This window comes from Excalfactoria chinensis, chromosome 2 (genome assembly GCF_039878825.1).
Source record: "Excalfactoria chinensis isolate bCotChi1 chromosome 2, bCotChi1.hap2, whole genome shotgun sequence".
NCBI classification, from domain to species: Eukaryota; Metazoa; Chordata; class Aves; order Galliformes; family Phasianidae; genus Excalfactoria; species Excalfactoria chinensis.
In genome coordinates this window covers 106,618,136-106,639,953 of record NC_092826.1, presented here as the reverse complement: position 1 = coordinate 106,639,953, position 21,818 = coordinate 106,618,136, and the positions used below count along the sequence as shown (strand labels likewise).

The 21,818-nt window shown below is 41.5% G+C and overlaps 1 long non-coding RNA gene across 1 annotated transcript; it reads right to left on the bottom strand.

The window, feature by feature from the left end:
• Positions 1-1,053: 1,053 nt before the first annotated feature.
• On the bottom strand, positions 1,054-7,415 carry LOC140248841 (uncharacterized). Its single transcript, XR_011902896.1, has 3 exons — positions 7,212-7,415; positions 2,112-2,305; positions 1,054-1,224 (listed from the first exon to the last, which is right to left on the bottom strand). It is a non-coding gene; the product is annotated as an uncharacterized lncRNA (long non-coding RNA).
• Between the last annotated feature and the right edge of the window lie 14,403 nt (positions 7,416-21,818).

Here is a 21,818-nt window from a genome sequence, read left to right as displayed (position 1 = left end):
CAAAGGTGGAATTTTCCTTTAAGCCCTTGTCAAGATTTTAAGTAAATAAATAAACCACTTCATAGCTAAGAGTTCCCCACACTGTAAATACTTGCTACCTAGTGAAAAACAAAAACAACAAGCATTCCATTTTCAACAGATAAATTGTCACAAGATGGCAGCGCGCTGATAGTCCTAAATAAAATATGCAATTGTGTATTGTTACAGCTATGCAAGTGCTACGGCCAAACTCCTTTCAAATTACGGGCAGGAGAGAACTAAGCCAATGAATTCCTGAATCTTGTCCATGTTGAACGCATTACCAAAGTTGAACAGAGCAGGAGGGTAATTTATGGAGCAGGAAGCACTAGCCAACCTAGAGATTCCCAATGCCAGGTGTTCCAGCTGTACACAAGAAGCTGTATGGAAAACATTACTAAGGCTTCTACAATGGAAATCATATAAGATGCCACTTGAGCCCTGAGTGAAAGGAATACAAGGAGTTGCTTGCTCCATGGGTAATGACTGCAGCTATGAATCGCGGGAGAACAGGGAGCGTCTAATTAAGATGACAACCAGACTTTTTGGTGAAGATGAGCACACAAAGTAAACAATCATGTAATATAACCAGAAGATGAACAAAGCAAACAAAAATGGGTTCTCTGCTAGTGCTGACTGATCTAATTTGCAATGGGTTTGTTTTTGACAACAGCATCCCTGCATGCTCTTTACCCTGCATTTACAACTACAGTCTTCAGCTCCAAACGCTTATTAATTACTAGCATTTAAAAACATAGGTGTTGCTTTAGAGAAACACACTGAGAGCTGTTGTGTAAATACAAATTGGTATTAGGTTTCAGGAACTGAATCATTAGCTGAACTAATTAAGTAAGCTGCCTAGGAGCCCCATCTAACACTGAACATCAGGTCAAGTGAAAGATACAGTCTTTGTAGCTTTCAAATCCTAAGCAAGTTACTGGGAAACAAATTCATGTTGAGCCAACAAGAGATGCTGTGGAAGGTGGACACCAGCATGTTTAAATTCTTCAGGTAAGTTTTATTGTGTTGATTTGCTCGAAAATGGTCTGTTTTAAATATAACAGAGTGAGTTATCATTCAATAACCACTGACTGTAATCCAATCCGTTAAACAGGTGTTTCCCATATTTACCTCCAGCGTGTTTTTTGTCTGTGACAACAGAAGCTGGAAACAGTCCTCCAAGGAGATCTAGTTGTTTCAGTTACCCTGCAACAGGAGAAAAGAAAGCAACAAAACTCCCACTTCTTAAAGCATGGTTATCTTATACAAAAAGGAAACCCAAGTCCAGGAGGAAACTGAGCACAACGCTGTGAAACAGTTGCTGACCTTGCTGTCTAATCTTCATTCTGATGGGAGAGTTGAGTAGAATATATATATATATTCTACATATATATATATATGTAGATATATGTATATATGTGTGTGTGTATACATATACATACATATATATATATATACATGTAGAATATATAGCAATGGTGCTGTATGCTGTCCCAAAAAAGCAAAGCCAGGCCTTCCTCTTCTTTGGGGTGGCACCACCCATTAGTGTGGGAAAAAAAACCCAAAGCGTCAGGGTGGCAACAAACAGAGGGACCAGTAAGGAAACAAAACCTGATGTTCTCAACCCTCCTTTCACAGTAGCTTTCAAACAGAACAAAAGACAGTGAGCTTCTTTCAGTATATTATTTTTCTTCCTTCTGGTTACAAAGTGTACATAAAGATCCGAACGGCCAAGTTTCCCAGATGTAATCCTCTGAATGCAAAGATTCACATAAATGCTGAAAGCAGTGTAATATAGACATCAATGCTAAGCGCTCGCAAGCAAAACATAATCCTTTGTCACAAATGCAATACGTTCAAAATATAACTGAGAAGTGAAAGATTTATTATAAGCAATCTGGGTAACCCAGAGAACATTTCAACTGTACAAACTACGCTAGGGTAGAAATTTCTGGGAAGGTGAACAAGGGCTTTTTAGTCCTACATCACCATTCCTCTTCTATTCTTGCAAAACACACTTCCAAATCCCAACTGAAGAAATCAAATATTCCTTTCAAAGCCATTCAGCGCTCAGTTTCCTGCAGTGCTCTTACCTCAGTGATAAAAAATACACCATATTCTTCTTCATTTCCTCTTAGCGCTTTCCCTTCTTACATTTCTTCCATCATTTAGATGACATATAGCTTCTTTCTCCTTCTCCTCCTGCAGTTTCAACTGTTTCTTTCCTTGGTTTGGACAAGAGTTAGGAGTTATCCAAAGCTTCAGGACATGCTTTCAGACGAATACCCTGAAAACAAAAATGAAACTTTAGTGAAGCAACAAGCTAACAGCACCAGTCTTTAAGCTGACTAAAAACAGCTGCTGCATTTCAAACAAAATACCGGTGGCGCACGGTGTTAGAACCGCCGCTTGCAACACCAGAGGGCCCGGGTTCGAATCCCCCTTGTGGCGCAAGGGGTAAAACTGCCGCTCTGCTACACTAGAGGGCTCGAATCCCGGGAGTTGGACTCGATGATCTCTAAGGTCCCTTCCAACTCGCACGATACTGTGATACTATGATACACACTGAGCAATCCATTCACATAAATTAACTAAGTAGATGTCAATTTCCGGGGCAGAACAATCACAGCTTAGAACTGCAGATACCAACTTCATCGTAGGTACAGAGGCACCAAACCCACCTGCGGTAGAACTTGACATTCAAAAACATTAGCAACCAGTTATTCATAAGCAGACATGTTGTAAATTCATAGGAAGTCTGTGCTTTCGGTGTCTTCTGGATATCACTCCACAACTATAAACAGCATAAACTACACAAAACCTGCAGTTGTAGTAACCTCATCTACATTTGAAGACCAGATTGAGCTTACTACCATTGTTTGTTTTTCTCCCACCAGCAGATATTCAAACATACCCATACCTGCTCATGTTTATTATTGCTTCTAGAAGTCACCTACCAACACTGTGCAACTGGCTTCAAATGTGGTGCCTGTCAGACATCTACTACATCTATTCTAGATGCTAGTAATACTGTCTAGGCTGCAAGCACATGCTGTTACAGACACTCTACTCATGTCAGTGAGTTGTTAGTATCTAGCCACATGTTTTGAAAACAAAAGCACTACAGCTTCACACAGCACAGCTCAGCCATGTCAGCTATTATAAAGCAGGAACACTCTACATGTTTAATGCATACACACAATTAACACAGACTTACTTTGGAAATGGAGGCAGAGATGGGAATAAGATAAAAACTGATGCAAACTGCATCACTAATTCAAAACATCATTTTTCATAAAGCTGACTTGAAGATGGCTCAACATCCTCTAGGAATATGAACCTTTTAAGCTGCTTCTAGAACATGAACTGCAATTTCACATACTGTTTAGTTTTGTGTTCACATTTTGCAACAGAAATTATTTCAGCCCAAGGAATTGTGGATGCCCCATCATGGGGGCATTCAAGGCCAGGCTGGATATGGCTCTGGGCAGCCTGGCCTGGTAACCCTGAACATAGTAGGGAGGTTGAAACCACATGATCATTATGGTCCTTTTCAACCCAGGCAATTCTGTGATTCTATGAATTCAGCATATATCTGATGAAGGTTACAACATTTATTCAGTCTCTTTCAGAGTTCTCAGTCTTTCAGCCTTTGCTGTCCCCAAGATGCCTTCTACTGTGGTCAGTACTGACATTCTGTAAGAGGCTTTCTTCTTTCTCTCTCTACCTTCACAAAGGCTAGTACATTAGTACATCCTCACTGACATTACATAATCACTCCATGATGCACTGAATAAACATGGAAGCACTCAAGGCCCACCCCTTCTGATAAAACTCTGTCTGCAACACAGTTCCATTTTTCAGATGTCCTCCTTTTGAGCTACTATAAGCTAAGGGTACCCAGTCCTTCACACATCCTCTTTCTAAACCTAGCTAAGTTCTGGTTAATACATAGCAGCCACCCAGCAGCCAAAGCTAGTCTCATTGACCTATTTGCAGATGACTCTTCACAAGCAACATTGCCAGACCATAGTGCCTAGAAAACTGAAAGCATTAAAGATAAAAATACTCTGAGTTAAGCACACAGCTTCAGGGTTACTGCTCTCATGGGGAGAAAAGCCTACTAGGTTTCTCCTTATCAAAGCTTACCAAAGCTTTGATACTTACCAAGAAAGCAAAACAAAGCCAGGTATTTCAAAGCATTCTGTCAGTACAAATACTTAAAAGGGTGTCCAAAACCTGGGATGATTCACCCCATTCAATACTTCTTTTTTTATTATTATTCTGTAAGATTCTGCCCCTAATTGTGTTCCAAGCATTAATCTTGCAAAAGATTTATGTACCATCCTCCTAAACTCTCTGCCAAGTAATTAGCACAGAGACCACAGTACTAACAGTAAAAGTTCGCCTCTGTGCCTTTGCTTCCTTAGCTTTTGTATTTTAAACTGCAGTTTTACACTGTCAATTAAGGCAGACATTCTCTAAGCTAGCACAGGAATTCAGCTCTCAGGACAGGCTTCCAAATCTGTTGTAAAAATCATAACAGATCCATGCACAGCAAACCTTTTTGGTTTGGGTGAGGACAGAGCCTTCTTTCTCTGTCCCATATCAATTTGGAGCATGTCCTACCTGCAGCACAATGACCCAGCACAGCAGCTGCTGCCTTCACTCAGGTACTGGCTTTTCAGCTGACCTGGGTAACACCAGAGTTTATGGGTTCACACAGTTTGGAAGTGGAGATCCAGGCCATGTTTTAGAGCTACCTAGTCCATTCCTAGTAACCCATATTGCTCCTTGAAAGACAAAAGAACTCCTCCAATTTCTATCCTCCAGTTCTTCATCTGTCTGTATAAATACATCAACATACACACAGAGGGAAAGGAAAACAAAAGCCATTTTATCAAGCAGGACAACTCTTAACTCTTGTAAAGTCCTTGGCTTTGATGCTGTACTACAAGCTTCTGGATACTGTCTACATATTAGCAAATACTGTTGCCATATACTTAAGAATGATGCAACATCTTGCAGCACCAACACCTCCACGCATGCAGTTCTTACACTGCTTTGGAAACTATGTCCTATTTGTCCTGCACACGAGTTTGTGGCTCAATTTAAAGCTTTGAGAAGTGTTGCCATGCAAATTTACAGCGAGAGGCCTAAGGAAGTTACAGCCTTCTATTGGCATGAAGCACAGCCTGCATTCTGATTTCCATGTCTGTGGGATAGTTTCTCTCTTTTCTCCACTGGTATCACACTTACATGTCAATTGTGTGTGCTTTTTTCCTGTATGTTTTATTGCTTTTATTGTGCTTAAGACTTTATAATTTACCTCCCCACATAGAGTCTCAATCTTGCATTTTCCTTAAGATGCCTTTATTAAGTGATACAAGCATTTAAGGCACACAAATGTCCGCTTATTTTTCTCCCCCATGCATTACTTGCATGCATAGGTCTATACGACCTACTCATATATGACCTAATCAATGTGACCTACTTGTGTAACTAGGACAAAAAAAAGGTAAGCAACCATGTTTTCAACAGTGGATGTCATCTAAACCAGTACAGGATACACCATCAGCAATTAAGGAGTAAACAGTACCTCTATCATAAATTCTTTCTCTAGGGAAAGAAAAACTGCAATTTGTTCTTTCAGCCATCTATGAAGTGTAAAACAAACACTTCTGTACATGGGAAAAGAGCACAATGAGAAATACTCAGCACAGAAATGATCCAAAAGTAAAGCTTCCTATCTTATTAGGTTGGCCTGTGACATCACAGGTGGCTGTTGGTGGTATGGCAACAGAGGTTGAACCTTTCACCAGTATCTGGTTACACACAGCTGCTATGTGACAGATGGCAGCAGAGGGGCAGCCTGACAGAATGGTGTCTGACATGAGTGCTGATGAAACAAGAGGGCGACACTCAGTTCCTCCATGCAGAAAAAGTACCACTCGCTGACATTCATCAACACTCACTGAATGTTCGTGGAGACCAAACAGTGGATATGAGCACTTAATTAACCCAAGAGTGGATTAATCCAGTTGCTGCCTTCCCACAACTTTACACAGTCGCACAGCATGAAGAAAAAACAATCACTCCGATCTGTTTACACAGAACAGAACCACACTTGGGAGTCTACCATGGGGGAATAAGAAACAGAAAGGTTAAAAATAGCTTTGGTCTGTTTTTACAAAAGGCAAAATGGAGGTTATAAATCAGCTGAATGCTCGGAAATTTGTTATACATTTGCAATAACATTTTAACAGCACAAGACTTATTCAAACATAGAGAAGTCATCTTTCATGCTAAGATCAACTTCACCCGATCTGTTACCCACTTGGAAAGAACTTCTAGAAGAGATGTGGTGGTTTTCACTTGAAAGTCCATTTATGTCTTTGCTCAAGAACTTAACACTCCCTTGCCTTGGTTCAGTCACTCCTACACCCTTAGATACACCAAGTATCTAAGCCAACAACCAAGGACGTAGGAACTACCGCATCTTCTGTAACCGCACAGGGTATCACAAAAGGGTCAGATCACAAGTTATGCAGGCTTAATGAAACTTGGTGCCCACCAGTGATCTGACTCAGAAAAGCAGTCCCTGAAGCCACAGGGCTCTACTAACCTTCAAGTTACAGATGTATGCAACATTTCCACTGGATTAGGGTCCGAGAAATCACTTGCAGACAGAAGTGCAGCAGGGACCACATAAGGTTTGACTGAAACTGCAGGTATCTATTGCCTACCTTGAGTACAAAGCTTCCACACTGACAGTACAAGCAGATGAAGAGAGACTGAAGTTCAGCCCTGGCACTGTCCCCAAACTTGGAGTGACAGTGGGAAATGCTACTGGTAGTCATAGTTACCAACCTGTGCCACACACCTGCCCTTCACAAAGTGGGCCATGCCGTTACACTGACAGTTGACACCCACTGTTGGAGAAGCTATAACGTGGCAGCAGAAGCACATTTTTGACCTGCCTACGTGCCCACATGAAGAAAAGGAAGGCAATTCACGAGGAAATGCCAAGTTAAAGTGAAAGCCCTCATCTTGCAGCCCTGACCCGCAGGTCACATGCGATGCCTACACCCTCAGTAGCACACAGGGCAGTTCTCCCTCACGGATTCATTCTATTCCCACGCTTTGAAAACAATAGCCAGCTCCCCGGTTAGCAAAACGTTACGTTGTGTTACCTCGCAGCACAGCGCTGCCCTAGATGCTTTCCATCCCTGCTGTCTGTGGTAACCTCGGCGGGAAAAGGAGTCCACGAGGAAAGGCTCACGGTCCGACTCTGCCACCGCCCCGGCACTCAGGAAGCTCTTTCCCCCTCACTTTCTGGGAGCCCCATCTAGAGGACCAGCCCACTCTCGTCCCCGCAGCCCGCCCGTTCCACGCCTACCGCCACCCCAGCACCACCTCCCTTACCTCGGCGCGGGGCCCGCCCTCCTCCCTCAGGGCGGCGGCGGCTCCCCCTGGCGGGCAGGCCTCAGCCGCAGCCATGGCGTGCCCGCTACGTTCCCAGCCGCCGGCAGGCGCTAGGGTTGCTTCAGGCGCAGCCCCGCGGCTCGGCAGCTGGGTCCGGCTCCCAGCGGAGCTCGACGAGGCTCAGTACTACGATGACTTGGGAGCAGCAAGGCAACAGAGCCTTCATAGCCGCTCCTTAACAGCCACCCGGAGGCGTGGCCTCCGCGGCGCCGCTGAGGTGAGGGAGGGGGGGCGAGGTGTGGGACTGTCCGGCTGTCCATCCCTCAGGTTGAGGAATTGACGATCGTTCTCCTAGTAAAAGAAACAAAGCAAAACAAAAACACTACTTGAAAAACTTTTCATTTCATTTTTCAGCTTGTAAATTAAGATTTCTAACCTACTACAGCGCCTAAGGGGAGGCAGGAGCCTCTGTGTGGCCACCGAGAGCCACTACAGTTAGCAAGCACCTTAGCTTTTTCTGTAACTAAATAGTGGGTTTTAAGATGTTAACAGAAACTGGTAGGATTTTATCTAAGCTTTGAGTTTTAAGTCCTGGTCCTTAAGTAACTGCAGAGGGGCCAAGACATCCAGCGGGCTGGCCTCCTACCTTAGAAATAAACCTCAGTGTTAGATGGGATGCTAACCAGGTCTCTCTGGCTCATTTATCGGGGAGAAGAGCTTCAAGCATCATTTCTGATTGTTTCAGCTTATGAATACACTTCCTTTGAAATATACTTTTAACCGAGATAAGCAATTCTTAGATAATAGTCTCTCAGAAAAGCAGCAGCATTAACAGGTGTGTTCCTTAATTACTAGGTATCAATTCCACCATGTTAGACAGTTGTATTATTCCCCATCATATCTCTTTACTTCCTTCCAACATTGAAAAGGAGAAGAAGGATCATTGGAATAGGAATATTTATGGTGAAGGTCAGGCAATCAAGTAAAAATCCTTCCAGCAGCCATTTACAGCAATGCAAGCATTGAAATTCAAGCTTTTATTCAGGGAAGGCAAGTAAGGGCAAGCACGAGTATATGGATATCAAGAATTTGTCTCCTAGTTTTAGACTCCAATCACCCTTCTATTCTATTACCTGTAGGGTTTCTCACCATCCCATTTTGTTGTCAGCCTAACCATGACTCCCTAGCAACAGTTTTATTACTTTCTTTGCAGCTGCACCTGTTTTAATTTTTTACTTCCACTCCATTTCCAGCAACAGAAACTCCTACAACCAGTACTGGCTTTGACCACTCTCTTGCAATTCCTTCTGTGTATGAAGGACTTCAGCTATCAGGCTTAGTAACATTAGCAGTCAAAACACAGAAATAAAGGAGAAGCTCTGCTTACCTTTCAAAGGCCTTAAGTACACAAAGTGATATCCTCCCTTCCACTGCCAGCCCTTAAATGAGGTCTGGGAAGGAGTGGATCCTGGCTCCAACCCTTTCTTTTCCTGTGGGTATATTTTTCTTTACATTGATTAGTGTTACAAGGACAATTGGTAGTGTCTCTTTGCAGTTTAGTTTTAGGATCCAACATGTTTATTTTAATCTGTGCCTTAAGGCTTTCTTTCTTTTTCATACAGCAAGCCAGAAACCTGCAGAAGCTTCAGCACAATGGGAGTCCCAGAGGTGTGTGCCAGAGCAGGATGTTGCACATAGTGTCATGCTCAGAACACAGAGCCACTGGAAATAACAGTTGTGAACTGAAGAATACTTGCTATCTTCCTAGGTAAGGTGATAAATGGGAAGTGACCGATTCTCCCATTAAAAAGATGAAAAGCATTCAAAACCAGCAACATAAAACAAAAAATTCCAAGCAGGGACATGAGCTGAAAGGCAAGGGAAAGAAGACATGTACACAAAAAAATCCAAGGAAGAAATCTAAGCAATCTTGCGTCAGAACTAAGTAGACTGAAACACAAAAAATAAAATCATTTGACAGGGGTAGCAGGAATGTGATGATTTTATCTGGGAGATAGGAGGGGAAAAAGACTAAAGTCATTGTTTAGTCCACATGGTTAGCATTTATCAGTAGAAATGAATACATTTCCATTTCTTTTTTCAGATAAAGCGGTTGCTTTCATGATAGTGGCATCTGTGGGATCCAAGGATATTTAACATGACAAGAGGTCCTGACCTATTGGAGGCAGTTGATGTCATGACAACCTTGATAGTCAGAGGCACTGTAGTACTCTTGGCTACTAACTACTGATGTACAGGAAAGCAAGGAAGGTTTAGTACTATCAAGAGCTGCTTCTTGGAGGAAGCAAAGATTTTAAATATGTATTTTTCTTATTACTTATTGAGGCAGTGGTATGTCAGGATCAATGTATCGTGGAGACTGTAGAAAGACTGTTTAGCAAGACAAGATGGTTCAGGGTTCATGGGAGATAGCATTTAGGAAGATGGTATCCAGCTGGCAATGGAGTTCACAGTTAAATCACAAATACATTTTGACTCAAGTTGGGGCTGATGGAACAAGAGTTACATACTTCTAAAGCATTCTCCAGTCTTAAATGAGGTAGCAGTTTTAGGAATCTAGCTTAGGCTGATGATTTCAACTGGAATGCAGTAATTCCTCCTGGGCAGAGGCATATTGCAGGGTCAGAGACTGACTCTTCATCATTTAGGAATCCACACCTGTCAGAAAATATTTTGTTATGCTTCGAAAGAAGACTTCAGCCTTGAGGTTTCTTATTTAAAATGCATTTATATTATTGACAGATGCTTGAGCAATTCTTGAAATTTATTCCTGTTCCATACAGCCAAAATAACCACCTCACTCTCTATTCCCACTGTGTCGGATGTTGAACCACCTTATGAAACTGTTAATTTAATAATGATTCTTTCTTGCCTGCCATATCTACTGCTTGGGTCATTTAAATGACACCAGGGAGCTCTTGACTTCATTTTAAATAATATATAGATTTTCTTAAGCTACTCTTTGATGAGCAGAAAGGAATTAGATGCTGTCCCCTAAATCACAGCTCTCTGTAATTACAGCTAGACTAAGCATCAAAGGCCATAGTCTCTTTCATTTGCACCCACTGAAACCAAACCAAAAGTATTAAACTACTCTAGATAAAATAGTAATAATATCCCCTAAGATTCAGAGTGTTACAGTGTCATCTTCATAATGAAAAGTATTATTTTTCAGGCAGGGTGCCCTCCAGCTCGGTTAATAACACTTTTGATTCTGTTGGCCCTGAAACAGCACCTGGATTTCTGCACAATAAAGCTCAGCTGCTCCCTGCATTTTTATGTCTGTCCTTTGACTCTGCATTTGAACTTTAATGGGAAAACACTGCAAAACTATTCAGTAAAAATCTTTTTGCTTAACTAAATGTAAGATGTCCGATTCAATGACATTGTAGTCACTGTTAATCTGCTAATTTAAGTTTCTCTAGCCTGAAATACGTCAGGGTTCCTAGTTTGGATGGGAATTATCAATCATCCCACAATACTGTGTCTGCATTTTGTCCCATCACAGGCACAGAGGTGCCCTCTTACCTCTTCAGGTTTGCACCGCTCCAGCTATGCGAAACAGATGGCAAACTGGAAGGAGCTGTATAAAACATGTCGTCTAGCTGCTCTTTTGTTAGAAAAAGAACCTCTGGGCTATTGCCACCAGGACAGTCCCTGTAGGAGACACAGATTATCTGCCTAAATAGGAGACATAGTGAGGGACTTGTAGTGTTAGGCTGGTGATGGGGCTTGGTCATCTTAAGGGTCTTTTCCAACCTAAAAGATTCTATGATTCTCCCACACAGTTTGCTGCAGTAGCTTGTGTATTAATCTTTTGGTTCCCTTATTCTTTGTTTTGTAAATTTGTGTAAAGGCCAAACCAAAGAAATGTTGGGGATTTAGAAGAGGAAAAGGGGGGGGACACAGATGTGGAATGGAAGAGGGTAAGAATGACAGAGAAACAGCCCCAAGCCTCTTCAGGCAGCTGAGGAGACATTATGCTCTGTGTTTGGCACAGGCATAGCTAGCTGTTACTTAAGTGTCATAGTCAACATGAGATATCTTTCATTACATCATGCACTAGAGCGATACAGAGCCGTTGGCAAATGCATGCATTCACAGGCATGATTACCAAAAATACTGAGATTATGCATGCAGCCATGTATTTCAGAAACACTCCAACTGGCTCTTCAGTGCTTTAACAAGGGCTTTTTCACATCAGCTCTGTTTACCATACCGTGACATTTACTGCTTTTGAGAAATGTCTCAAAATATTTTAGGAAAAGAGTCTAAAAGCATTACAGTGACATGAACCAAAAATTCAGATTTTCAGTGCCAGTGCTAAGAAACAAGATCTTTTGGTGCTAAGAGAGCAGAGCATAAACCACCAGATTTGGGGTTCCCTGTAACCAACACCACAGGGCCTCTTCTTTTCAATGACAGACACCTGTTTACTCTCTTACTCATGCTGACTGCTTGGTATTTCTGAGGAGGTTGGTTCTAGAAGTGTATCCCAGGAGACCAAACCTGCTATTGGTATCCTGCATGTTCTCTGAACCTGCACTGGAAGAAGGCTGCACGTCAGTGTGCCTGTTCTATCCGCTGTTACCAAATGGGGAGCAAAGCACTCCCAAGAGTGTCAAATTCCTCGCTTTGCTTTTTTTTCTTTAGACTTTAAAATCTGCCCCATATCAATCTCCTTATTAAGCAGTTCTTCTTTTTTTTTCCCCCAGAATTTCTTATCATTATTATGAGTTTTGCTTGACTGTACAGATCTCCAACTTGTTTGCTCATCTTCCAGTATTACCCACATTTTCTTGGCAAGCTTGTAGAAGGAAATTAGGAAAAGGTTATGAGGAAATCAGAAGTTGCGCTGCGACTCACTCAGTAGAAGCAAGACGTCTGATTCCGCTAATTTTTTCTGACAAATTTGAATGTATTTTAATAACAAAATTATTCAAGGTGGATAATAAGGTTATTTCAGGAAGGTTTGCCACTTGCATAAAACCCAGGCAGAGAAAATACGACCTTCTGAAAAACATAGGTTGCCACGTTCATAACCAACCTTTAATTTTATGCCTCACTTTTGGTATTTAAAATTAACTGGATGTGCATTCTAGCAAGAACGACTACATCTAGATAATAGCACAGAGGCCCAAATCTGAGGTCAGAAATCAAATGTATGTTTTCCACATAGGATGGCTGAGCGTCTGAATTGATCCTATCTGCCCCTACCTGTAATTTTGTGCCTGCAATTAAAAGCAAAGAGCTTTCCATTCTCGTTCTTATTTCAAAATTTGGTTCACACAACTCATTTATTAGAACCGTCTCATTTGAGCGTTCAGCTGCACATAATGACACCAAAACCCAAGGCTGGACATGCATGACCAGTTGATGATACCAGAATAGTACATCAAAGAAAGCGTCTTGTAGATGACTGGTCAATAAATCTGCTTGACAATTTAATTGGTATAATTGATAAAATCCATATAACTACTAGGGAGGAAATTGAATTACTTTATACAAATCAGATTGGGATTTAGATTAAAATTTTCTGGGTCAATTCTGTTTCATGCAAATTATGTTATGGAAGACCCCCTGGTTTGGAACACATTTATTAAGCTTTCTCATAAAAAGTGTATTAATTCATACAGAATAGCAGAGCCTAGTATCCCTGCGCACAGTTTCTCATGTGGTCTTCAAATCTCCACATCTGCATGCATAAAAATGCCGCAGTAACCACAAGCAGAATTACTGTTTTGTGCTTACACGATCAGACCTTGTCTTAGGAGACACAACAGGTTGTAGTAATGCTGTAACAAGGGAGTGCTGAAGCACTCTTCTCCAGTGTTTTTCACAAAGGCTTTTTACTGCATCAATGGTGAAGCTTTAGGATGTCATCCAGTCTTAAACTAAGAGGAAGATGGCTGGAGGAACGGAGGTCTGTGGTTTGCATTCTAAAGGTTGAGAGAATAAATAATTACAGCAGCTTCTTCTAGCCTTAAAACCCACGGTAGAAAATACATATAGAATTGTTTTGGGTTGTTCTGTTGTTGTGGTGGTTTTGTTTGTTTGTGTTGCTTTCTTCTACTCTCCAAGCTTCATGGAAAGCGAAAGGATAATTTTCTCTTTCTGCTATTCAGAAGGAACGGAATGATTTTTGCTGATCCAGTTGTTTCTGTGACAATGCTTTGGGACCATCCCAGCACCTGAAAGAGAGGTGTGATTTCTTCCACCAGCTCTTGGAGTTCTCTGTTTATTTCTGATACAGGAGACTATTGGAAGAAAGCCAGTGATTCTGGCACGCAGCCTTGGAGGTACTTGAATACTCACTGGCATGAAAGCATAGATGCGTATGAAGCTGTTGTCTGTCCCTGCTCTTTAAGAGCACAAAGCCTGGATGCTGCTCTGCTCCCACAGCCTGCTCCAGGGAGGCTGTGCTGCAGTGAAGAAGATGCCTTTTGTGGGAACATAACACCATCTACCAGTTGTCAAGGAAAAGCAATGGTCAGAGGCCTGCTGCTTGTGTTTACATGACTGCATACCAGCTGCACGGTAATACTGTAATCAAAGCTGTTTGGGCAATCATTGTTATGCTGGTGCTGTTTAGCAGCTTGCTTCCAATATTGCATTACAAAAATTACATATTTCATATAATCAGGTCTGTCTCTTACTTAATCATCCTACTCTACGTATAAATCTTTGAAATGGACAGGTCTATAAATCACATGCATTTTTCATTTACCGTTTATTCTAAGCCAGGCAGTTTCTTATTTAAATTGCCATATGAATAAATCTAATAATCCTTATTCACTTACATCATCTCAAACTTTAAATCTAGTTCTGACTGAGGTCATAAGTGAAACCAGTATTAAGGGCAAAACTAGCAGCTGTAACAACTATAATAGCTCACCAAATTGTATTAACAGGCTGAAATAGCATTAAAAATGAGGAAGAATTGAATTACATTATTAAAGCATGCTATGCTGAATCAGGCAAACATTTGGCCTAAACAGAGATCCTGAATGTGCATGTGCTCAGTTTATCATCACACTAGTCCATATGCCCTGGAAAAACGAGGAATAAAGACACTTCTCTAAATGTCTATTTATAAACTGTGTTTGTATGTGATATTATACAGACTTTTAAAATGCAGTAGCTAAATTCAAGTCAACTGTCCTGACAGCTAGGGCAAAAAATAACACCCTTGGTGAAGGATAGGCAGTTTGGCTGCTCTTACATAGATTATGATCCTGATCCTTTCATTTAGCAATACAGGAGAGCCCACGGAAGAGCTGTCAGGATTATTCCTTCGTCTTCTGAAAATAAAATAAAATAAAATAAAATAAAATAAAATAAAATAAAATAAAATAAAATAAAATAAAATAAAATAAAATAGCTACTTAAAAAAGAAACCCATCTGTCTGACACACAACTTACCAAAAAAAAAATATATATATATATGAAAATTCATGGATAAAGAAAAATATTCCTTTTGTGCAGGAAACAGTTGTGTCCCATGTTACTTATCTGATGGTGTTATTAATTGTAGCTTATGTCACACGATCTGAGTTATGAGAAATGGTGAAAAAAACCCACACCATTCCTTGCATGCTTTTGTTGCAGCGTCCCTGCCAAAACACTGCATTAAATAGTTGCCATAATTGTGTTCATTTCAGCCATATAGTTATGACACCGTTAGATTTAAATTGTATTTCTGCAGCCTGGACACCAAGGAACTGCATAGATGCCTGCTCCTGAATCCTGAAGGGGAGCACTGCGTCCCTCTAGATTTTAAATGTACCTGATGGGTAGATCCACATCTGTGCATGCAGATGAGATGCTGCAAACATCTGCCGTTCTCTCTCAGAAGGGGCAGCACTGGCTTTGTAAGCTGTTCATGACAACCTCGAGGAAATCATATTAAGTCTTTGCGCTTCAGTTTCTCTCCTACGGCACTGAGGTTTTCTGTGACTTTGGGAAGGCCAGCAGCTGCCAAATCAGGCACACAGGAGCTGGTGACTTTCACTGTGAAGTATCTTCAAGAGGAGAGATAGCGGTGCAGGGTGATCCCCCCACCTACTCAGGGCTGCTCCCACAGGTGCTGCTCCACGGAGATCAGATGTGAAAAAACGTGCACCGCTCCATCCCTGTGCCGATCTGTCCTCGCTCGTAAGGATGGAGAGAAATTGTGTGGACAAACATTCGCAGTTTCAGAGCTAATTTACTTTTAATGATGAAGTCAGTGAAACTCTTTGGGTTTTGGAGCAAAGGCATGGAAGGAGCAGCAGCTCTGCTAAGATTGCCTATGGAAAAAAAATCTCTTTTTGTATCCATCTGCAATCCTCCACAAGCAAAGGGTTAACAGTGCTTTTCCTTTCAGCTGCCACAGGAGAAAAAAAATAGCTTGAGAGCTGCTGGGAGTTTCAGTCACCAACTACGCCATCCTTAAGCTGAGGATCCTGGCAGAAATCCCTGTTGGACAGGGCACGGAGTTACATGGAGCTTTCCCCGTGCATGTCTGAAGTGCCATCTCCTGCCTCAGAACTGTGAAGTCTCCACTGCTCCTTTGAGGGCTGCATAGCCCAGAGCTGCTCTCTGGCAGTGTGGCTTAGGAGGCTGAGCAAAGCAGCACAGCCAGCGACCAAAGGTATTTCTGGCTGTAATAGTGGGAATTTGAACCCTGTGGGAAAAGGAGGGAAACCTTCAGCCTTGTGAGGCTGCCCTAGTTCAGCCTGGTTATACAGAGGATGTGGATCAGGCTGGGGAGACTCCATGCCCAGCACAGGATGGGTCCAACCCAGCAACAGTATAACTCCTCCAGCATAACATGTGGCAATGCCTTAATTGTGCTTCAACCAAAGCAATGCATTTTGTGCCAAGAGTCTGGGCATCATTCATGTTCCTCCCAGCATGGTGATTCGCCTACAGCACAAACAGGGATATGATGCACTGCGCTGTTCACAATCTTCTATGTCTTAGTGTCAGTGATTAACTTTCTATAAACTCTGACGTGCCTCTACATTAATAGGAACAAATGAAATCACAGAGCAGTTGAGCTCGTTTAATTAACGGGACCACATGGTACAACTTCAAAATGAAATATGTCTGTTGCTCCCTTTTACTTATTTATTTATTTATTTTTAACAAATAGATAAATACACTCTTGTCAATGCAATGCCTTCATGGTCTGCCAGTAAACAAAGCAGCAGTGCTAGGCAGGCTTACGGAAGATCTACGGATGCAATTTCTGAGCTATTTTCTTGTATTAAATTGGATGCTCTAAACTATGGTTTCCCTCAAATAAAACACAGGAGACCTCCACCCTATGGAAGGAGTTGCTAATATTTTTTGACTCGACACACTGTCATCATGCTCTGTACCTTTAATACAATATCTAGCAGCACCTGCCAGTCTTCACTGCCAAGAGATAAAGAATGGTGTTCTGTGCTGTATGAACTGACAGCAAGAAAGGAAATGAACAGCTGATGTGAAAAGTCTTCATTCTGTCAGACTTAAAAATGCCTCTGCTTTGTATCCTGTCTGCGTCTGCACTCAAATGCTGAACATACTTTTGGGAGCTGTATAAATAAATAATGTTCTTATTTGATGATAGCTTTCTGGAAAGGCTCATTTGTAAAGGAGAGAAGTGGCTTCGCAAAGATAAGTCATAATCTCCCCTTCCACAATCCCTGTCATGGGTTTAATCTACGGCACAAACTCCTTGAGACAGGGATTAGCTTTTGAATTTAGGTCACTACAGCATATAGCCCCTAACAGGTCTGATACTATGATGCTCTGACTCCTGAGCTCTGCTGACTGTGGCAGTTCTTGATCAGTGCTAGCAGACAAAAGCGTATTGCAGATCTACACAACCCATTACACACAATTGACCAGAATTATTAGTTATTATTTATTATCACTGTTCAAATAGATTGCATTACGCCAAATATCAGCAGAAGCTAGGTGAAGTAATCAGTGTTACTTCATTGATAAGATGAAGGAGGAGGAGAGCTGAAAACAGTTAATTTTGTTGCAAGGGCGGGGATAAATGTGCGATATTAGAGGACACTAAAAGCTAAACAGAGCTTTTAAAGTTATTACTGTTTTTTTGCAAACAAAACGGGGCTGAAATCGTCATACGTCCTTCAAACAGAAGGGCTAATGGCTTGCACAAGAAGGTCTTGTAGATACAGTCATGTGTGTGTGCACGTCTGAAGTTGTTTGTCCAGACCGTTTGAACTGGTGTATTCACAAAGAAAATGAATTGCCAGCACATGCTCTTTACTGGCATAAGTTATACTAGCAGATCTCTTTTAATGGGGATGAGCTGTAGAGTTCACCTAATTCTCTCCTAATGCTTTCCTTGTCTCTTCTCTGTACTCCTCACACCCTCCCTATACTCAAGCAGCATTTTGCACTTGGATCAGCTACCCCATCGTTAAGTTAATTCCTTCCTTCCTTTCAATACTCTCTTCAGATGTCTTCCTCCCATTTAGGTTTTGCTCGGTATGCCCTTTGGCACTACCTGCAACAACCTCCCCTTCACTTGATCTTTCTGTTCTTATCCCCTATATTTGATTTAAATTCTCTTCTTTGTGGGCCAAAGATCTTGCTTCCTATGCCTTTAAAAAGAGATATTTTCATGTCCGGCAGTGCAGAACTAGCAGCGTGCAAGCCAAGAAGAAAATGTTTTCAAATTCTGTTCTGAAAATTCAGCTGTAATGTTGCTGTTGAATAGGCAAGCTGATACCACCATTTAAAAGCTATCTGTGTAATCTGCAGAAGAAACCTCTGCCCCAACCTCGGCAATTAGAAAATGGGAGAAGGCTGCTTTCCATAGACGTGTTACTATTTGCAAAGATCTAGATACGGGAATGAATTGCTGATTCACACGTATTCAACAGCCAAACCCACTGAACATACCCCTGACTTGAAAGAAATCTAAGAATAGGAGGTATGTCAATTACTGTAACCCTTACGCTATGCATACCTTTCAGAATCTTCTGTCGGTGTTTCAGGTGTTCCCTCATAGGTGGTTTCTGCACTTCCTCTAAAAAGCAAAATAAAACATTGCATTCGTTCAGTAAATGTTATGCCCAAGGAATTGCTATTTGTTACAAAGAATTAATTTCTTTGGAGCATCAGCCCTTGTCGTGGAGACCTAAAAGGAATTTCAGTGCCTGTGTCTTGACTCCAGAAGCGATCCGCACATACAAGAAAATGCTCTGCTTCTTTTCCCCAGCAGGGATTCAATTATTCAAAAGACATTAATGTGGAAGTCAAGCAGAGGAAAACTTTCTCCTTCAGCAACTGAAGGAAAGCCTTTCATATCTGATTGTATCTGGAAGATGCAGATAGCAAATGACTTTCTTTTTTCTATTTAAGAACCATTCTAATCAATGCATCTGGTACCTGCAAATGTAATCACTGTACGAACATTTGAGTATACAAAGAAGGGGAAAAAAGAATATGTTACCTATTTATCACTTTCATAGGAAAGGGAAGGGGTGGCTTTCTTGCATGACAAAGATGGTAGAGTCTGAGGGCACATGCTTTGAAGACCACTTTTTCACCAAATTAAGAGGGTATACAGACAATTCTCAACGCAAAGCCTGGTTATACACAATCACAACGGGATCTGAAAGAAAATGGAGGTGCTCTCTCTTGTTCACCTGCAGAGCTCCTACAGATCTAACCCTCAGTGCCACGGAAGAGCCTCCCTTCACTGGACTCGGCTACATGAATGCAGGTGTTCTCATGGTTGAGATCTTTGTGCTGGCAAAACAAGATTCAGTTTGAATATTAAATTCTTTAAAACCCGACTGCACATTTAAATGTCTCTTTCCAAGGCTTCTCAAAGTGACATGTCCCTCCTGGGGGTGGTTTGCCACTGATTTTTCCATCACTGACTCTATAAACACCTTATTTCACCAGCTGTGTTATAATCTGGGCAGAATATGAAAACTGCCAAATCTGAATGCTTGAAATAATGAAGAATGTTTGGACTAACAAAGACAGTTAAAGCACAGGAACAGTATTGCCAACATCAGGCCCAGCCACCTTGGACTCTCCAGCTCCAACCCCAACCATCTGCATGTGAAAAATAAGTGCCAAGTTAGCACAGAGTCGTGAGCACCAGCTTCTCTGTCCTGCTCCATCCTGGGTCAGAGCTGCAGTAGCTCCACACTCAGGCAGGAATTAAGCCATGCCACACACTGTGTCTCTAAACCATCATCACTCATGAGTGCTAATGACATTTAATATGCTTTGCTTCTATACCATCTGCTAGCATACTCATATTCCTCACAATACGCATAACTGGGGCATGGCAGAGAGGAGAGGCATCAACCTCCAGTTCTCATTTTTTGCCTAGAATCTCTTTTGCTTTGTTTTACTTTGTTTTGTGCAGGAATTTAAGCTTCTTTTTCTTTTTTTTTTAAGAGCAATTAAGAGTCTGATTGCAATTATTCTGCTTGCATTTACCAATCATTTGGAAATGCTTAATATTTCTTTTTGGAATATCAATGCGTATGGCTCTCCATGTGAAGGTAGAAGGAGAAAAAAGAAGACAGAAACCAACTGAATAGGAGATCGAATCTCATGGTTACCGATTGGCTCAACATCTGCCTAGAAAGCCTGTCGTAACACTGCTGCCAGATTAGACCATCAATTAAATATTAGTCCAGCAATGGCTTTTGGAATATGATCTTCAAAAAACTAGGCTTGAATGGCAAATTTCTGTTATTGAGTCTCTGGACAGATGGATTTTCTGTGCCACTACTGAATCAGTGTTGTTTGAAGGCATCCTGAGGCATCTGAGCTCTCCTGGCAGGCTTTAAAGAACTGCAATCATTAGGCAGGATTCGTTTGCTTTACTCTTGAGATGTGCATCTAGAAGATTACTCTAATGCCATAATCAGTCATCAAGAAGTACACAACTGCAATTAGCAGTCCAACTTGTGGGCTGTCACATTCCATTCTTATGGGAAGAAATTGCACTTTTTGGCACTAAAAGGGATACCCTCAAATTTGTTACCTGAGATAAACATCCCAACATATCTCCAGCGTGAGTCACATCTCGGGGCACCTTGTCTACACTTTGTCAGTGCACCGCAACTTTTATTAGGCTGAGTAAAACTGGTTATAATAATAACCAGTTCAAATATAACCTCTTCTAATTTAAACCGGGTGAGTACTTTATCCAAGATCTTCCACCTTCTTTGTTTGCAAATTGTCCATAATGACAGTTTTCTTGAAACCGTTTCTTACTACAAAGCGGCCCATGGGCATCATTTCTTCCCAGTTCTCTACGGATCCCACCATTCTCTTTCTGATTGTACCCTGCTTATCTTTTCTTCATTTTCTCTCTCCAGACTCCACCTGATCTACACGCATCATTAACCACCTCTGTACACGCTGCTTGTTGCTGAATTGTGCTCAGGTTCTGCTCTTATTGTTCTTTGCCCCTAAACCTGTGGAGTCACCCAGAACCGTGCAGAATGAATGCAGAATGCTCTCAGTTCAGAAGGGGAACGTCTGACGCATATATATACACCAGTTTGTACACTGATAAATACATACTTAGATGCAAGGTAGTGTAAAAAGAACAATCCCCCATGGTTCACCTCATTCTTATACATTTAGCTGCTAAGGTGCTGTAATGATTCTACTAAAGTTGCATTATGCTTTTCTTCTCTTATCATACCATTCCTTTTTCCTAATTCAATAACCTTTTCTTTGTTTTTAGCACTTTGTTTTAATCACGTTCATAAAGCAGTATATTTGCCTGAGAAGGAATAGCCCCAACATCACAGAGATAGTTGTAGTTCATTCGTATTTCTTGCAGATACAGAAATGTTATTAAAATGTGATATTGAGGTAGTTAGATGTTCAACAGTTTATGTCATCCCAAGTCTATTCCACCCTTTTGAGGCCCATTTAGATACTTGATTCCCCATGTATGATGGATCAGTGCACAGTAATTCCAGGTCTGGTGGCAGTACTGGATGTTGGACTCGAGTCTCGTGGTTTCTATCACCTGGTATCAGCCCTACCCAACCTCCCTTGATCACACAAACCGAAAGACTCTCAGGTAACTCTGTACTTGGAAGCTCTGTTCTTCTCTTCTAACCTGGAATAAACCCCTTAATTGCAGGTTTCAGGCTCTGCAGAGTGCCAGAGCTGCCAACGCTATTGTGTCAATGCAGCAGGGAAATGGGCATGCTGCTGCCCTAGGAGAAAAGAAAAGCATGTGAAAAACGAATTACATTATCTTAGGCTCTGAGAGAAGGCTACTCTGTTTTTATGGCTCCCAGGGAGCCTGCAATCTTTGGTTACTTTTGCTAGAAAAACCTGGATAACGCTGCTGA